General features: G+C 38.5%; 1 pseudogene; it reads right to left on the reverse strand.

The window, feature by feature from the left end:
* Positions 1-906: 906 nt before the first annotated feature.
* Positions 907-15,264, reverse strand: LOC143682618 (proteasome activator complex subunit 2-like; annotated as a pseudogene).
* Positions 15,265-20,050: the final 4,786 nt, after the last annotated feature.

Raw genomic sequence — 20,050 nt, forward strand, 5'->3', positions numbered from 1 at the left:
AGTCTAAGGTTTTATTATCTTTGGAGTTCTAACTATAGATGAGAATCTGAATGATTGAAGGTTTACTTTGCCTGAAATGCGATGACTCTGCAAAGTCATCCTCAGGGTATGAAAGTGCTTTCTTCCCAAAAAGAAAGGAAAGACAGTATTGGTATGGAGGGGGCATTCGTCACAGTGAAAGGTTAGGACATATTAAATTATTTGTCAATGAGTTTGCCTTTTTTTTTTTTTTTTTTGGTCAATATTTTGAGTCTCTTTAACAGCTGCAGATTCTCTCCCAAAACTGTTTCCTTAAACCATGCTATTCTGTGAAGTTAAGGGAAAGGATAATGTTGTAATTGTGCTTCCTAAATCTTACGGAGGAGTTTAAAGAATTAATCTGAATAACTGTTGACATCAAGTTAATATATTAGGTATATTTAAAACAGAAAACAAATTATTTTGACTTTTTTTATATAGTTTTTAAGAATTTTAAATAAGATTTTTCTAGTGATTGACAGACTGCCAAAACAAAAGCAAACTGAAAGCAGCATTATTTAGAATGATGTGGCCCATCTACCCTGATAGGGCATGAAAGCAGATAAATATGATGCAAAGATTTGAGGAGGATCAATATGAAACCCTGAAAATACCCATGGACACAACTACAGGATCTGCTCAGAAGATACTAGTAGGTTGGGGAATTGGGCTAGGTTCACTATTACCCCTTTATTTTAATGTGGGCTTAAAAAGAATTCTGCAGTTGTTGGATATGGTGCTCAGTATATGTCCATTAGGTCAAATTTTGTTGATTGTGTTGTTCAAATCTTCAAAATAATATCTTGTCTTCTTAGTTGATCAACTACTGAATTTCTTTTTTTTCCCCAGACAGAATTACAGGTCATTATTTCCCTTTTAGTCCTGGGCTCAGTACACGGATGGCTTCATCCCACCCTTTGGGCTGACAGTTTTATCCAGGTTGCTGCTGCTGCTATGATAAAGTTCAGCATAGAAGGACCTCAAGTCCAGTGCAATGGCCCTGACTCCCCATAGGCCACCTCATCTGGCTCATGCACCAGGGCCGGGTAATCCCTCACATGAGTCTTCTGGGAGGTTTTAGCCACAGCATCCCCAAGTCCTCAGAAATGGCTATCTGGAAGGCTTCTACTTTGGTCTTGACTACATTTACCCTCTCCAGCACTTTCTCCTGGATTACCACCTGTTCTAGTTTAATAGCCACCAGAATGCAATATACCAGAAATGGAATGGCTTTTAAAAAGGGGAATCTAATAAGCTGTTAGTTTACAGTTCTAAGGCTGAGAAAATGTCCCAATTAAAGCAAGAAATGTTCAATCTAAGACATCCAGGGAAAGATACCTTGGTTCAAGAAGGCCAATGAAGTTCAGGGTTTCTCTCTCAACTGAGAAAGGCACATGGCAAACATGGCAACTTCTGCTAATCTTCTCCCCAAGATTCTTCTTTCATGAACCTCTCCTGGGGGCATATTCCTTCTTCATCTCCAAAGGTCTCTGGTTGCATGGCCTCTGGCTCTCATCATTTTCAGAATCTCAAGCCTTTTCCAAAATGCTTCCACTTTTAAAGGATTCTAGGAAAGTAATCAAGACCCATATGGAATGGGTAGAGTCATATCTCCCTCTATTCAAAAGTTAATACCTCAGAATGATTTGATCAGTGAGTGGAAAAGTATTTGCAAAGTCCCCTTTGGGGAATGGTGAGAGCTGGGGAAAATTCAACCTCCCCAAGTTGAATCCTTGATATTCTCACAAGCAGTGTGGACAACCAAAGCTATAAGCTGAGCCCCAGTCTTGGGGTTTGTTCATAGGAAACTTAACCCCACAAAGGATAGGTCAAGTCTACTTAAAATTTAGGCCTAAGTGTAACCCCCAAGAGAGCCTCTTTTGTTGCTCAGATGTGGCCTCTCTCTCCAGCCAACATGATGAGCAGTCTCACCACCCTCCCCCTGTCTATGTGGGACATGATTCCCAGGGGTGTGGACCTTCCTGGCAACGTGGGGCCGAAATCCTAGAATGAGCTGAGACTCAGCATCAAGGGATTAAGAATAACTCTAGAATGAGCTGAGACCCAGCATCAAGGAATTGAGAAAACTTTCTCTACCAAAAGAGGGAAGAGTGAAATGAGACAAAGTGTCAATGGCTGAGAAATTCTAAACAGAGTCAAGAGGTTATCCTGGAGGTTATTCTTATGCATTAAGTAGATATCACCTTGTTATTCAAGATGTAATGGAGAGGCTGGAGGGAACTGCCTGAAAATGTAGAGCTGTGTTCCAGTAGCCATGTTTCTTGATGATGACTGTATAATGATATAGCTTTCACAATGTGACTGTGATTGTGGGGAAAAAAAGTTAATACCCACAATTGGGTGAGTCACATCTTCATGGAAATAATCTAATCAAGTTTCCACCATGCAGTGCTGGATAGGGATTAAAAGAAATGATTGCTCCCACAAGATTGATTAGGATCAAAACATGGCTTTTTTAGAATACATAAATCCTTTCAAACTGGCACACCATCCCAAAATCATTTCCACCTTCAATCTTAGGAATCAGGTGCTGGATCCATGTGATCACTAGAGAATGCAGTTCTCTTTGACAGTCCAGACTCCTGGCTTAACAAGAGCAAGAAGAACCAGGACCTTCTTATTCCCAGGGAGAACGCCACACTTATGGACTTCTTTCTTCTCCTGCTTATCTGTTTCTGTTGCATCATCCTTAGGTGGGTGTTCTAGTTTGCTAGCTGCTGGAATGTGACATAACAGAAACGGAATGGCTTTTAAAGGGGAAGATATATTAAGTTGCAAGTTTACAGTTCTGTGGCCATGAAAATGTCCCAATTAAAGCAAGTCTATAAAAATGTTCAAATTAAAGCACTAACAGGAGGTTACCGTCACTCAAGAAAGGCTGATGAAGTTCAGGGTCTCTCTCTCTCAACTGGAAAGGCACATGGTGAACATGGCAACATCTGCTAGCTTTCTCTCCAGGCTTCTTCTTTCATAAAGCTCTCCCAGGGGTGTATTCTTTTTCTTATTTTTTCTGTCAAATACAATTTAATGACAGGATAGTCTTTTCAAGAAATGCTGAAGGAACAACTGGACAACCACATAGAAAAAGATGAATAAAGACACAAATTTAACTGATTACAAAAATACTATAATCAAAATAGTTTATAGACTTAAATGTACATTGCAAAACCATAAAAGTTATTGAAAAAATATAGGAAAAATCTATGTGATAGGTTTGGTGCTAACCTCTTATATACAAAATAAATAGTATTCATGTAAGAAATTGATAATGTGGGCTTTATTAACATTAAAATGTTATTCTCTATAAAAGATATCATTAATAAAATGAAAATACAAACCACATGCTTGGATAAAAGATATGCAAAATATCTGTCAGAATAAAATCCTTTTATCCAAATATGCAAAATTATAGTCATAAAATTCTGCGAGAAAAAATCAGCTTACTTAAAAGCTAGTGATAGTAGTACAGCAATTTACTAGTTGTTGATATAACTGAATTGTACGCTTAAAATTATTAAAATGCTTTTTATGATTATATTGCCGTAATAAAACTTTACAAATGTCTAAAATTTCAAAAGGAACACCTCAGCAAAGAAAACATACAGGAAGATAATAGATACTCAAAAAGATGCTCAACATCACTTTTCCTTGTGAAAAGCCATCTAAACCAACACTGAGATGCCACTACAAAAGCTTTTCAAATGGCCAAATTCCATGAAAAGAAAGAAGAGTCATTGCTGCTGAGGATGCATAACAACAGGAACTTTCATTCAGTGCTAGTAAGAGTACATTATGGAACTGCCACTTTGGTAAACAATTTGACATTTCTTCCGAAGGTAAATATAGTCTCACCATACAAACCAGTAATGCCATTCCTAGACGGTTATCGAACTGGTTTGAAAACTTGTCCACAGAAAAACAGCCCCCAATTGTTTACAGAAGCTTCACTTATAATAGTTAAAATCTTGAAGGAATCATGATGTCATTCAATAGGTGAAAGAATAACCAAACTCTGATACATCAATGCATTGAGATACCATTTAGTGAAAAAAAAAAAAAAAAAGAATGAGCGTGTAACACATGCAAATGAATGATGAATCTTAAATGCAAAAAGCCAAGTGAAAGAAGCCAGTCTGAAAAGGCTAAATACTGAATGGGTCCAACAATATGACGTTCTGGAAAGGCAAGTTTTAGAGGCTATATAGGCACACTCATTCTATCACAGGTCACTTTATTGAATTTTGCATTTTTTTAAAAAGTGAAGGATTGTAGCAACACTGCATTGAGCAAGTCTACTGGAATATTTTTTCCAACAGCATATGCTCACTTTATGTCTCAGTGTCACATTTTGGTGATTCCTGAAATGCTTCAAACTTTTCATTATTATTATGATACCTATTATGGTGATCTGTGTTGTGAGATATTTGATGTTAACCATTGCAATTATTTGGGGATGCATGAACAGGATCCATATAATAAAATAAACTTAATCACTGTGTGGGTATTCTTACTGCCCCACCAATTGGCCATTTCCTGTCTGTCTCCTTCTTTTCAGTCTGCCTTATCCCCTGACACACAACAATAATGAAATTAGGTTCATTAATAACCCTACAATGACCTCTAAGCATCAAGTGGAAGGGAAGAGTCACCATCCCTCACTTTAAATCAAAATCTATCAGTGAGTAACTTTAATGAGGAAAGCAAAGATAGGCTAAACTCTAGTACTTTTGTGCCAAAGTTAGCCAAGTAGTGTATGCAAAGGAAAAGTCCTTGAAAGAAATGAAAATTGCAACTCCATTGAACACATAAATGATTAAAAAAAACAAAAGATGTTTGTGTTAGTTTGTTGTTATACATATTTTTTTATTTAAAAATTAATTAAAAAGAAAAAAAAGAGGGAGAGAAACAGCCTTCTGGCTGATATGAGAATGTTTTAGTGGTCTGGATAGGAGATAAAACCATTCACAACATTCCCTTAAGCAAAAACTTAATCCAGATTAAAACCCTAACTCCATTCAATTGTATGAAAGTTGAGAGAAGTGATGAGGCTGCAGAAGAAAAGCTTCAATCTAATGGAGGTTGGTTCATGAGGTTTAAGGAAATGAGCTGTCTGCCTACCATAAAAGTGCAAGGTGAATCAGTGAGTGCTGATGTGGAAGCTGCACCATATTATCCAGAAGGTCTAGTTAAGGCAATTTATGAAGGTGGCTACACTAAATGTATAAAAAGCAACGTTCTGTTGGAAGAAGATGCTATTTAGTACTTTCATAACTAGAGAGGAATAGTCAATACCTGGCTTCAAAGACAGGTTGACTCATTTGTTAGGGGCTAATGCATCTTGCGACTTTAAATGGAAGCCAGTGCTCTTTTACCATTCGGAAAACCTTAGGGACCTTATTAATTATGATAAATCTCTTTCGGTGTTCTATAAAAGGAACAGCAAAGCCTAGTTGACAGAACATCTGTTTATAACATGAATTACAGAATACTATAAGCCTACTTTTGAGAACTACTGTTTACTAAAAAGATTCTAGCTCAGTAACAGTGATCCTGGTCACCCAAGAGCTCCGATAGGGTTGTATAATGAGATGAATACTGTTTTTATGTCTGCTAAGAAGACATCCACTCTTCAAGTTGTGGATGGATCAAGATGTAAATTCAACATTCAAGTCTATTTAAGCAATATATTTTGTAAGGCTGTAGCTGCTGTTTTACTTTCCTAGTCTACCTACGCAAATCATGAGAGATTGATTAGGTTAAACAATGGGAATTTATTCACTAATGGTTTTGAGGCTGAGAAAATGTCCAATCACAGCATCATCAAGGCGATGCTTTCTCCCTGAAACTCTGGCATTCTGGGGCTGGTTGCCATTGACGCTTGGTTCTTCCGTCACACGGCAAGGCACATATTGGAATCTCCTGTTCTCTACCTTCTCCTTCAGGTTCCATTTCAGTTTCTTCTTTTCTTTGGTTTGCTCTCTCTTGGTCTTAATTTCATTCTCTTATAAGAGACCCCTGTTATAGGACTGGGGAAACTGATGCTGAGAGAAGCTAAATCACAGGAGGAAATGATGGAGATGAAATTAGAGTATAGGTGAGAGGTCATCTTTCCATTGTGCAAAACTCTCTGTAGCTATCTCTTGGCAAGCAGCTAAAGGCATGAGGTTGGCTTAGCTTCCTTCCCTCCCCTCTGGGCAACTCCTCAGGAAGGCCTGCAGTGGGTATGCCTCCACATTCTATCTGTGCAGGTGGCATAGCCTCGTAGGAGGCCTCCTTCAACCGTGAGCAGCGCCCCATGCCCCTGTGCCCTGGCACCACATAGGTCCTACCTGGACCTGCCCAGACCTCCCGACGCAGGAACACAGCGCTGGAGGCCTCGGTGAAGGCTGGTGCAGACCCCTCAAGCCCGGTGAATCTGAACCATCCCAAGGGCAGGAAGCATGGGAGAGACTGGGAATGGCTAGCTGAGCCAAAACTAACAAGGAGTCTTAATTCAGGGGTGTATTCTTTCATCTCCAAAGGTCTCTGGCTGCATGGGCTCTCCTGGTTCTCGGGGCTCTAAGCAGGGACTCTCTCCAAAATGTTTCCTCTTTTAAAGGATTTCAGTAAACTAAGCAAAGACCCACCTGGAATCCACATGAATGGAGTTACATCTCCATCTAATCAAGTTAATACTCACAATTGGGTGTGTCACATCTTCACGGAGATAATCTACTCAAAAGAGTTCAACCTATATTATTAAATATGGATTAAAAGAAATGGTTGCTTGCACAAGACTGGATCAAGAATAAAACATAGCTTTTCTAGGGTACAAAATCCTTTCAAACCAGCACAGTGGGGGATCTGGGATGGGGATATTCAGTGGTGCTCAGAGGGAGGTCAGGTCAGCCATAGTGAAGGAATGTTCTTTCAGGAGCCAATTCAAGTACATGATTTTCTGTGGCAAGAATTTGCAGAGGAATTAGCCTCCTGGAAGAGATTCTGCCTGATGACATCCACCTGTTTGTGGGCCTCTCCACTTAGTCATACCCTAGCTTGGCCATGCTGCTCCAGTTGCTTAATCTCTGGTCTCCTGGCTTGCCGCCTGCTGAGTTATTTTTAAACTCATCACTGTGACTATGGACTTTCATTACTGTGACTATGGACTTACCTACTTTTCCTTGTATCTCTGAGCCTCCTTTATTAGGCACATTCAAATTTTTAAAATGGTTATATTTTCTTCGTGAATTGAGCCTTTTATCCTTATAAAGTGACTGTTTCATCTCTGGAAATGCTACATTAGTCTTAATATTTCTTTTGCTTGGTACTAATGTAGCTATACCAGACTTCTTTTATTGATGGTTGCATGGTGTAGCTTTTTTTTTCCATCTTTTTACATTGGAATTCTTTCAAAGAGAATGAATTCTGTGTGTGCACATTTGTGTGTATTTAATTCAAGTTGAAAAATATTTTATCTTTTAATGGGAACATTTAACCCATTTACAGATTACTGATATACTTGAATTAAAAGTACTATCTTACTTTGTACTCTTTTTTTGAAGTACTGTTTTAAACCAACTTCTCAAGTGTATTAAACTCATGTAGATAATATGGCAGAATTTTGCATTAAAACACACACACACACACACCCAGAGTGACAGTCCGTTAAATACCAGAGTGATTTGAACAATGAATAAAAAAACATTTACAAAGTCCCCTTGGGGGAATGGTGAGGAAGGGGGAAAATTCAACTAACCCCATGTGGAGATTTCCTGATATTCTCACAAGCAGTGGGGACAACCAAAGCAAAAGGAAGAGCCTTCAATCTTGGGGTATATCCCTATGAAACTTATCCCCACAAAGGATAGGCTAAGGACTTCCAGGTCAAGATGGCGGCTTAACACTGTGCGCGTTTTAGTTTGTCCTCCAGAACAACTACTAAATAACCAGAAACAGTACAGAGCAGCTCCTGGGGCCACGTCAGTGACCAGACACACAGCGTACCCCAGTCTGGACCAGCTGGACCGGCTGCAAACACCCCCCAAAACCATGAGTTCCCAAAGCTGCAGCAGCCAGAGCCCCTCCCCCACAGGCTGCTTTCCCAGAGGGGAAAGGAAAGGACTTTACCAGCAGCAGGGACTGGGTACAATCAAACACTAATTGTGGAACTAATTAACAAATTCTGACTACTAAAAATAGGCCCCCAGCTTAGGTGAACCTGATCAAAGCAGAGATTGCTCATTTTTGCCCCTGTGCCAAGGGGGCAGGACTGGCAGAAAAAGGGGGGGAAAAAAAAGAAGGAAACAGAGGTTTTTGTGGCTATGTATCTACAAAGGCTTGACTGCCTCTGGATACAGCAGCAGGAATTTTCAGGCTGCAACTGCCCCAGGCATAGGCAGAAGTGAGCTCTTCTGGGGGCTTGTCTGGAGCCTGTGCCTTCCCTGGGGAGGGGTGAAGCCCAACTCAGGTGGAATACCTCCATCAAGGAATTCAGACACCAGGGCTTGGTAATTTGAAGCCATTAAAACTAGCCGACAACCTCTCCTCTGTCTCCAGCATGCCCCCAGCAGGGAGAGTCTGCCAAAGTTAAAGGTACTGCATCATCTTATGCTGGTGGGACCTGCAGTCAGACAAGCACCACACACAGGGCAGGATAAGAAAAACAGAGTCCAGACACTTCACAGGAAAGTCTTTCAACCTGCTGGGTCTCACCCTCAGGGAAAACTGATGCAGGTGACTCTTTCCTCCTGATAGGAAGCTAGTTTGGTCTGGGAAAATCTGGCTGGGGTCTATAATATCTAAGTAGACCCTCCTAAGTGTGTGTGAGGGAAAGGCACCACACAAGCAGGGCAAGAAACAAGAAAACAAGAACTGAAAAATTCTCCTCTGTTAAACAAAACTTAAGCTAAAGGTCCAGATAAAGCTGAACAGAATGTCAAAGGACAGATAGACAACAAATTCATCCAGCAAGAAACCCTAGATAAAAGAAGTGAAAGCAATCTCCAGAATAAACTAATTAAGGTAATTAAATGCCTAGACACCAGCAAAAAATAACAAATCACACTAGGAAAATTGAAGATATGGCCCAGTAAAAGGAACAAACCAACAATTCAAATGAGGTACAGAAGCTGAAACAATTAATTCAGAATGTACGAACAGACATGAAAAACCTCGTCAAAAACCAAATCAATGAATTGAGTGAGGATATAAAGAAGGCAAGGAAAGAACAAAAAGAAGAAACTGAAAGTCTGAAAAAACAAATCACAGAACTTATGGGAATGAAAGACACAGTAGAAGAGATGAAAAAAACAATGGAAACCTACAATGGTAGATTTTGAGAGACAGAACATAGGATTTCTGAACTGGAGGATGGAACATCTGAAATCTGACAAGAAACAGAAACTATAGGGAAAAAAATGGAAAATTATGAGCAGGGACTCAGGGAATTGAAAGACAATATCAAGCGCATGAATTTACATGTTGTGGGTTTCCCAGAAGGAGAAGAGAAGGGAAAAGGAGAAGAAAAACTAATGGAGGAAATTATTACTGAAATTTTCCCAACTCTTATGAAAGACTTAAAATTACAGATCCAAGAAGTGCAGCGTACCCCAAAGAGAATAGATCCAAATAGACATACTCCAAGACATTTAATAATCAGAATGTCAGAGGTCAAAGAGAAAGAGAGGATCTTGAAAGCAGCAAGAGAAAAGCAATCCATCACATACAAGGGAAGCCCAATAAGACTATGCACAGATCTCTCAGCAGAAACCATGGAGGTGAGAAGACAGTGGGATAATATATTTAAATTATTAAAAGAGAAAAACTGCCAACCAAGAATTCTATATCCAGCAAAATTGTCGTTCAAAAATGAGGGAGAAATTAAAACATTTTCAGACAAAAAATCACTGAGAGACTTTGTGACCAAGAGACCTGCTCTGCAAGAAATACTAAAGGGAGCACTAGAGACAGATACGAAGACAGAAGAGAGAGATGTGGAGAAGGGTGTAGAAAGGAAGACTATGAGTAAAGGTAAAAGGAAGGAAAATTAGATATGACATATAAAATCCTGAAGGCAAAATAGTAGAAGAAAGTACTACCCATGCAGTAATAACACTGAATGTTAATGGATTAAACTCTCCAATCAAAAGACATAGTCTGGCAGAATGGATTAAGAAACAGGACCTATCTATATGCTGTCTCTACTCAGAGGACACGAGGCCAAGGACACAAATGAACATTTACACACCAATGTTTATAGCAGCATTATTAACAATTACCAAGAGATGGAAACAGCCAAAATGTCCATCAACAGACAGTTGACTAAACAAACTGTGACATTTACATAAGATGGAATATTATGCAGCTGTAAGACAGAATAAAGTTATGAAGTATGTAACAACATGAATGGACCTTAAGGACATTATGCTGAGTGTGATTAGCCAGAAACAAAAGGACAAATACTGTATGGTCTCACTGATATGAACTGACATGAGTGAATAAACTTGGAATATTTCCTTGGTAACAGAGACCATCAGGAGATAGAAATAGGGTAAGATAGTGGGTAATTGGAGCTGAAGGGATACAGACTGTGCAATAGGACTGAATATAAAAACTCAGAAATGGAAAGCACAATACTACCTAACTGTAATGTAATTATGTTAAAACATTGAATGAAGCTGCATGTGAGAATGATAGAGGGAGGAGGACTGGGGACATAAATGAAATCAGAAAGAAAGATAGATGGCAAAGATCGAGATGGTATAATATAGGAATGCCTAGAGTGTATAATAATACTGAAATGTACAATGTGCAAATTTTAAAAATGTTTTTGCATGAGGAAGAACAAAGGAATGTCATTATTGCAGGGTGCTGAAAATAGATGATAATTAATACTTTAAAATGTCACCTTATGTGTGAGACTAAAGCAAAAAATGTTTATTTGTTACAAAATTTATGTTTTGACTAGAGCATTTCCTAATATAACTCATGTAGATAGTTTGATTGAATGTCATAAGTACTTGAAATCTCAGGTAGGACATGAGATTTTGCTGGTTTGTCCAGAGTGATGGCCCAATGAATCCCAGAGTGATTTGATCAGTAACTGGAAAAGTATTTGCAAGCCCCTTCGGGGAATGGTGAGAGTGGGGGAGAAATTCAATTTCCCCAAATTGAATTCTTGATATTCTCACAAGCATTGTGGACAACCAAAGCTATAGGCTGAGCCCCCAGTCTTGGGGTTTGTTCATAGGAAACTTAACCCCACAAAGGATAGGTCAAGTCTACTTAAAATTTAGGCCTAAGTGTAACCCCCAAGAGAGCCTCTTTTGTTGCTCAGGTGTGGCCTCTCTCTCCAGCCAACATGATGAGTAGTCTCACCACTCTCCCCCTCTCTGCGTGGGACATGACTCCCAGGGGTGTGGACCTTCTTGGCAATGTGGGACAGAGATCCTGGAATGAGCTGAGACTCAGCATCAAGGGACTGAGAAAAACCCTAGAATGAGCTGGGACTCAGCATCAAGGGCTTGAGAAAACCTTCTCGACCAAAGGGGGAAGAGTGAAATGAGACTGTCAATGGCTAAGAGATTCCAAACAGAGTTGAGAGGTTATCCTGGAGGTTATTCTTTTTTTTTTTTTTTTTTAAGAGAGAGGGAGGAAAGGAAGGAAAGACAGAGAAGGAAGGAAGGATGGAAGGAAGGAAGGGAGGAAGAAAGGGAAACATTTTCTTGTTTTATTATATTTTGTTTGTTTGTTTGTTTTTTACATGGGCTGGGGCCGGGAATCGAACCGGGGTCCTCCGGCACGGCAGGCAAGCACTCTTGCCCTCTGAGCCACCGCGGCCCGCCCCTGGAGGTTATTCTTATGCATTAAGTAGATATCACCTTGTTGTTCAAAATGTAGTGGAGAGGCTGGAGGGAACTGCCTGAAAATGTAGAGCTGTGTTCCAGTAGCCATGTTTCTTGATGATGATTGAACAATGATACAGCTTTCACAATGAGACTGTGAATGTGAAAACCTTGTGTCTGATGCTCCTTTTAGCTACTATATCAACAGAAGAGTAGAACATATGGAATAAAAATAAATAATAGGGGGATCAAATGTTAAAATAGATTTAGTTTGAAATGCTAGTGATCAATGAAAGGGATCAGTAAGGGGTATGGTATATATAATCTTTTTTTTCTGTTATCGTTTTATTACTTTTTCTGTTGTCTTTTTATTTCTTTTTCTAAATCGATGCAAATGTACTAAGAAATGATGAATATGCAACTATGTGATGATATTAAGAATTACTGATTGCATATGTAGAATGGAATGATATCTTAATGTTTTGTTTGTTAATTTTTTTTAATTAATAAAAAAATTTAAAATAATAATAATAATAATAATAATAATAAAAGGATAGGCTAAGCCTACTTAAAATTAGGCCCAAAAGTCACTCACAAGATAACCTCTTATGTTGCTCAGATATGGCCCTCTCTTTCAGCCATCACAGCAAGCAAACTCACTGCCCTCCCCCTCTCTATATGTGACATGACTCCCAGGGGTGTAAACCTCCCTGGCAACGTGGGACAGAAGTCCTAGAATGAGCTGGGACTCAGCATCAAGGGCTTGAGAAAACCTTCTAGACCAAAAGGGGGAAGAGAGAAATGAGACAAAATAAAGTGTCAGTGGCTGAGAGATTTCAAACAGAGTCGAGAGTTTATCCTGGAGGTTATTCTTACGCATTATGTAGATATCACCTTTTTAGTTAAGGTATATTGGAGAGGCTGGAGGGAAGTGCCTGAAAATGTAGAGCTGCGTTCCAGTAGCCATGTTTCTTGAAGATGATTGTATAATGATATAGCTTTTGCAATGTGACTGTGTGATTGTGAAAACCTGTGTCTGATGCTCCTTTTAACCATGGTATGAACAGATGAGTAAAACATATGAATAAAAAATAAATAAATAATAGGAGGAACAAATGTCAAAATAAATTTAGTAGATTGAAATGCTAGTGATCAATGAAAGGGAGTGGTAAGGGGTATAGAAAAAAATCAGGGAAACAAAGGCCAAAATATATTGGGTGGATGGAAATACTAGCAGTCAGTGAGAGAGATGGGTAAGGGGTATGGTATGTATGAGTTTTTTTCTTTTTTCTTTTTATTTCTTTTTCTGAATTGATGCAAATATTCTAAGAAATGATCATGGTGATGAATCAACATATCACAACTATGTGATGATATTGTGAGTTATTGCTTATATACCAAGAATGGAATGATCATATGGTAAGAATGTTCATGTTTGTATGTTGTTATGTTTAAAAAGATTAAAAATTTTAAAAAAGCAACACAGTCACCACTCAGTACTTACTAAGCCTTGCAGACAGCTCAATATTTAGATACCATATTGGGCAGAGATCACAGGGTTTGCATTATCTCTTGAAAGATTATCCCCAACCAGTACCAGATTTTCTAATTCAGAATTCAGTTTTATTACAGATCCCAGCATAATTTAAAAATGACTGTATTGATGCTTTGTCTTTAATTCCCATTCCTATTTAGGAAAATGACTAGAGGCAATGATAAAAACATTTACTAGGGATTCTTCTCCATAAGTCATTTGTAAAGGCTTAAATCCAGGCTTTTCATCCTTTCTTCACCTTTTTTTAATTTTAAAAAGCAAGGCATTTGGAATATGTAAACTTTATTCAGCTTACTACACAAAGCCTTTGCTTTCTCAGGTCTTATACATAATACCAAGAATCATCTCATAAATCTCTTAAATCCATGTGGGTGCCAGCCTGGAGGGTCCTGGTGACGTTTGTTAAAGAAGCTCATGTTAATCCCAAGGTCAGTCATAAAGGATTATGACTACCTTACACAGTAGACAGCTGATTTCATCAGTTACTACATACATCAGGCTAAGATGGAAAGAGAAAACCAGATGTCCTTCATCTGCTAGTTGTGAATCACAGCAGCAGCTGGGCCTGTGCTCTTCTCACCAGTGCTCACTGGGCAAGATACCTGCCATAGCACCTCAACCCACTGAGCCCACTGCCCACCCAGCCACATGGAGTTACTTACAAGTTATCATTTGAATAGATGATTTTCCATAAGTAACAAACAAAAATGTTTTATTTGCTGTCTAGATCTACTAATGACTCAGTCTCTTCATCTTCTGGTTGGGGAGTCTGTACTTTCTGTATATGACTGTGTGCCTTTATCTCACTAACTTCCTGGAAAAGGGCTGTTTCTGAATACTCAGTTTCCTTTAGAAGGAGAAATTTTATGAAACAGTGGTGCACTGTATGTTGGAAGGATGTCTCATTTTAGTCTTCATTTCTTTGTGTAGGTTTCATACTCCAGGTTTTGAGAGTGGGAAAGGAAGAGAAGGCAGGAGAGCCAAAACCCACAAAGGGCAATATCAAGCACACACTGTGTCAGCAACATAAGAACTCCTCCAATATTGTCAATGTTGACTCTAAGTAACTTCTTATGAAGTTGAATACATCATTAAATTTGTTTGTGCTCTGCCTAAGGCTTTTCCCTAACCACTAATTGCAACTGAAGGTCTAGAGAGCTTTTTTGAAAGGGGTAGAACACAAGTAATATCCTGGTCTGTAGCCAGGGATCAGTGTACTTTATAATGGTGGAAAACAGGATTTCAGGGAGATTTTTAAATTTATTTAGTCCAACCAAAATTTAAAAGATTTGAAGAAAACAGCTTCTTGGGTCAGGGGACAGAAAAGTGGTGGTGGTGAGGGGGTGAGCGGGGAGGTTGGTAAAAACATCCAGTAAAATTCAAGAGATATATCAACCCACCTGCCCTAACCTCTGGGAGGGGAGGGGGGCTGAAGATTGAGTTCAACCACATGGACACTGATTCCATCAATCATGCATGTGTAATAAGACCCCATATAAACTCAGGACATTCGAGACTTCAGTGGCCTTCCATGATTGAGATAATACATCACTGCTGGGCCAGGAGGTTGACATGTCTGATTCCATGAGGAGAGGACACAGAAGCTTGCATTTGAGACCCTCCAAGACATCACCATATGCATCCCTTATTTACAGAAATAGTCCTCTCTACATCCAGATGAACTTCTGCTTTCACTCCTACTTTTGCTGGATCCCTGGAGAGTGAGGCTTTGATACTCATGGGCAGGCCTCTTGAATGGTGACCTGACACTTCATCAGAATCTACTTCATCTTGGAGAACTGTGAGACACCTATTTGTCTCTAAGTCAATGATACTGACTTGTGCCATGGGGCTCTAGCCAATGCTTGGTATCTTCTCATTTCGCCAACCCAGCTATAGGGAACTGTTCTATTTTATCCAGTAGATGGGTCTGGAACTGTAGCTGTGATGTTCTAGATGCAAGCACCTGACCACCTTGTATCTTCTTGTGTAGCCACACACTGTACATTGACCTGATGAAATGTGAATGATTTGATTATTAATTACTTCATTATTATACCAAGGTATATATATAATTTTAAATAATGTGTATATAGAAGTTTAGCTCCGACTTTCTTTTTAGAATAATAAAAGGGTGCTAAGAAATATTTGTGATGAAGGATATACAGACAGCGATGGGAGGAATTTGGAGCCATTTTTACAATCTACTTCAATCCCTAACTTGAATTTCACAATTTAAAGGAAGATATTTATAGTATAGTAACAGTATGTATTTATCACATATATAAGTATAATATATTTATATAAACGTGTACTATTTGTATATAGGAGTTACTAATTGAATTAACTTCTAGTTTTATACTATCCGATTTATGGCCAAATAACTAAAATTGCTTAATGTTCAGTAGATTTGTGCCTGCTATAAAACTCTTCTCAATTATTTGGTGAATAAAGAAAGAGCCTTTATGAACTTCTCAAAAAAAAAAAGAAATATTTGTGATGAAAAACAGGAATTGTTAGGGTTGAGACCCTGGGTATAGTGAAAAGAGCCAAGGCTTTAAAAAGATCTCAATTCTAATTCTGGTTTGAGGTGAGAATGTGATTGCGAGCAAAGTAGTTAACTTCTGTTAGCCTCAATTTCTTTATCTATAAAATGGGGATAGTAATCAGAACTTAATTCAGGGATGTTGTAAATATTAATGTTAGAACATGTAAAGTTCAACCCTGCATGTAGTAAATTTTGAAAACTTTTGTAACTACTAAAATGGGAATGATATCTACTGCATATGGTTAAAAGTATTCAGGAAGATGCTATACATACAAAGCACCTGGTTGATAGTAGATGTCCAGTAAATAGCAAACTTCACTGAATCTAAGATGTATCATTATTCTAGGTACCACCAAGAAAGAAAAAAATGCTGCCAATTATATTACTGTTATAGACAAGAGGGCAGATCTCAATTTCAGACATGCTAAACCATGACAGCTTCCATAGAGAATAAACAAAATGCCTTTTTTCTCCCTTCTCTTTCCTTCTATTTAACAACTGGTGAAGACTCTCTACTCCCCAGAATATGAAATCCCCCCTTCCTATTCTTTTTCCTCCTACAAAGACCCTAGGCTCTCCTACTTATTTGACTATAAGAGGTTAATCTTAAGAGCTATAAGTTCTATTACTTTATATTCTATCATGATTGACTGCTCTTTATTTCCTGAATCTTTCTGTGAATTCAGCTGCTCAAATCCTCAATCTTATTATGCAAAGTAACTAAATATTAAAAATAAAACAAAAATAGTCTTATTTTTCTCTTCATAGCATGAGCCAAAGGAGAAAGGGTAAGGGAGAGGAAGGCGGGGGTGGGGGGAAGGGATGTGAGGGAGGCTGCTGGACCCTCTCTTGCCCCATCCTTGCTACTCATTAAAATCTGAGCCAAACACAAATGAAATCAGAAAGAAAGATAGATGATAAAGATTGAGATGGCATAATCTAGGAATGCCTAGAGTGTATAATGATAGTGACTAAAGGTACAAATTTAAAAGATGTTTTTGCATGAGGAAGAACAAAGGAATGTCATTACTACAGGGTGCTGAAAATTGATAGTAATTAATATTTTAAAATTTCAACTTATGTGTGAGACTAAAGCAGAAAATGTTTATTTGGTACAAAATTTATATTTTGATTCTCACAAGCAGTGTGGACAACCAAACCTATGGGCTGAGCCCCCAGTCTTGGGGTTTGTTCATATGAAACTTAACCCCACAAAGGATAGGTCAAGTCTACTTAAAATTTAGGCCTAAGAGTCATCCCCTCTTGGGTGCTCAGATGTGGCCTCTCTCTCCAGCCAACACAACAAGCAGTCTCACCACCGTACTCCTCTCTACGTGGGACATGACTCCCAGAGGTGTGGACCTTCCTGGCAACGTGGGACAGAGATCTTGGAATGAGCGGAGACTCAGCATCAAGGGATTGAGAATAACCCTAGAATGAGCTGAGACTTAGCATCAAGGGATTGTGAAAACCTTCTTGACCAAAAGGGGGAAGAGTGAAATGAGACAAAGTGTCAATGGCTGAGAGATTCCAAACAGAGTTGAGAGGTTATCCTGGAGGTTATTTTTATGCATCAAGTAGATATCATCTTGTTATTGAAGGTGTAATGGAGAGGCTGGAGGGAATTGCCTGAAAATGTAGAGCTGTGTTCCAGTAGCCATGTTTCTTGAGGATGATTGAATAATGATACAGCTTTCACAATGTGACTGTGTGATTGTGAAAACCTTGTGTCTGATGCTCCTTCTATCTGCCTTGTCAACAAAGGAGTAGAACATATGGTATAAAAATAAATAATAGGGGGAACAAATGCTAAAATAAATTTAGTTTGAAATGCTAGAGATCAATGAAAGTGAGGGATAAGGGGTATGGTAGGTATAATCCTTTTTTTTTTATCTTTCCTGTGTTCATTTTATTTCTTTTTCTATTGTCTTTTTATTTCTCTTTCTGAATTAATGCAAATGTTCTAAGAAATGATGAATATGCAACTAAGTGATGATATTGTGAATTACTGATTATGTATGTTGATGTTTTATTTTTTCTTTATTTTTTAATTAATAAATAAATTTTTAAAAAATTTATATTTTGACTAGTGCATTTCCTAATATAACTTATGTAGATAGCTTGGTTGAACACCATAAGTACATGGAACCTTGGGTAGGACATGAGATTTTGTTGGTTTGTCCAGAGTGATGCCCCAATGAATCCCAGAGTGATTTGATTAGTGAGTGGAAAAGTATTTGCAAAGTCCCCTTTGGGGAATGGTGAGACCCTCCCCAAGTTGAATTCTTGATATTCTCACAAGCAGTGTGGACGACCAAAGCTATAGGCTGAGCCCCCAGTCTTGGGGTTTGTTCATATGAGACTTAACCCCACAAAGGATAGGTCAAGCCTACCTAAAATTAGGCCTAAGAGTCACCCCAAGAGGAGCTCTTTTGTTGTTCAGATGTGGCCTCTCTCTTTCAGCCAACACAGCAAGCAAACTCACTGCCCTCCCCCTCTCTATGTGTGACATGACTCCCAGGGGTGTAACCCTCCCTGGCAATGTGGGACAGAAGTCCTAGAACGAGCTGGGACTCAGCATCAAGGGCTTGAGAAAACCTTCTAGACCAAAAGGGGGAAGAGAGAAATGAGACAAAATAAAGTGTCGGTGGCTGAGAGACTAAGTGTCAATGGCTGAGAGATTCTAAACAGAGTCAAGGGGTTATCCTGGAGGCTATTCTTACGCATTAAGTAGATATCACCTTGTTACTCAAGATGTGATGGAGAGGCTGGAGGGAACTGCCTGAAAATGTAGACCTGTATTCCAGTAGCCATGTTTCTTGAAGACGGCTGTATAAGGATATAGCTTTCACAATGTGACTGTATGATTGTGAAAACCTTGTGTCTGATGCTCCTTTTATCTACCTTGTCAACAGATGAGTAGAACATATGGAATAAAAATAAATAATAGGGGGAACAAATGTTAAAATAAATTTAGTTTGAAATGCTAGTGATCAATGAAAGGGAGGGGTAAAGGGTATGGTATGTATAAATTTTTTTTTTGTTTTCGTTTTATTTCTTTTTCTGTTGTCTTTTCTTTTTCTGAATTGATGCAAATGTCCTAAGAAATGATCATGATGATCAATATGCAACTATGTGATGATATTGTGAATTACTGATTATATATGTAAAACGGAATGATCAGAATAGGAATGTCTGTGTTTATTTATTTTTTTTTGTATTTAAAAAAATAAATTAAAAAAATTGGAAAAAATTGAAAAAAAAGATGTAATGGAGAGGCTGAAAGGAACTGCCTAAAAATGTAGAGCAGTGTTCCAGTAGCCATGTTTCTTAAAGATGATTGTATAAAGATATAGCTTCACAATGTGACTGTGTGATTGTGAAAACATTGTGTCTGATGCTCCTTTTATCTACCTTGCCAATAGATGAGTAGAACATATAGAATAAAATTAAGTAATAGGGGAGACAAATGTTAAAATAAATTTAGTTTAAAATGCTAGTGATCAATGAAAGGGAGGGGTAAGGGGTATGGTATGTATAATTATTTTTGTTTTTGTTTTATTTCTTTTTCTGAATAGATGCAAAAGTTCCAAGAAATGATCATGATGATGAATATGCAACTATGTGATGATATTGTGAATTACTGATTATATATGTAGAATGGAATGTTCAAATCAGGAATGTTTGCATTTGGTGTTTTTTGGTATTTAAAAAAATAAAATAAAAAAATTTAAAAAAAAATCGGAGCCAAAGTCAATTAAAAAAGGTATTTATTAAAGGAGGGCTTTTGTCTGTTGGTGAACCCATAGCCCTTAGCCCGTGAAGGTGGATGCAGGCAGGTTAAACCGTGGTTTCTTTGTTCCAGAGGGCCCAGTTGCACTCTCCCTTGGAAAGCCTACAGAGATGCAGCTATCCAGTTTGTCTGGATATCAAAGTATCATCAAAGGAGCTGTCGGGCTCTGCTCCACCCCTGGCTTAGTAGGAGGGTCCACCCTCTGCTCTCCTCCTAGCTATGTAGCAGCACATCAGCACGATGGCTGGGATCAGTCTTTCCTGTTACTCTGCTGGAGCTAAGCACCAGATAAG

This window comes from Tamandua tetradactyla, chromosome 1 (genome assembly GCF_023851605.1).
Source record: "Tamandua tetradactyla isolate mTamTet1 chromosome 1, mTamTet1.pri, whole genome shotgun sequence".
In the NCBI taxonomy this organism is placed as follows: Eukaryota; Metazoa; Chordata; class Mammalia; order Pilosa; family Myrmecophagidae; genus Tamandua; species Tamandua tetradactyla.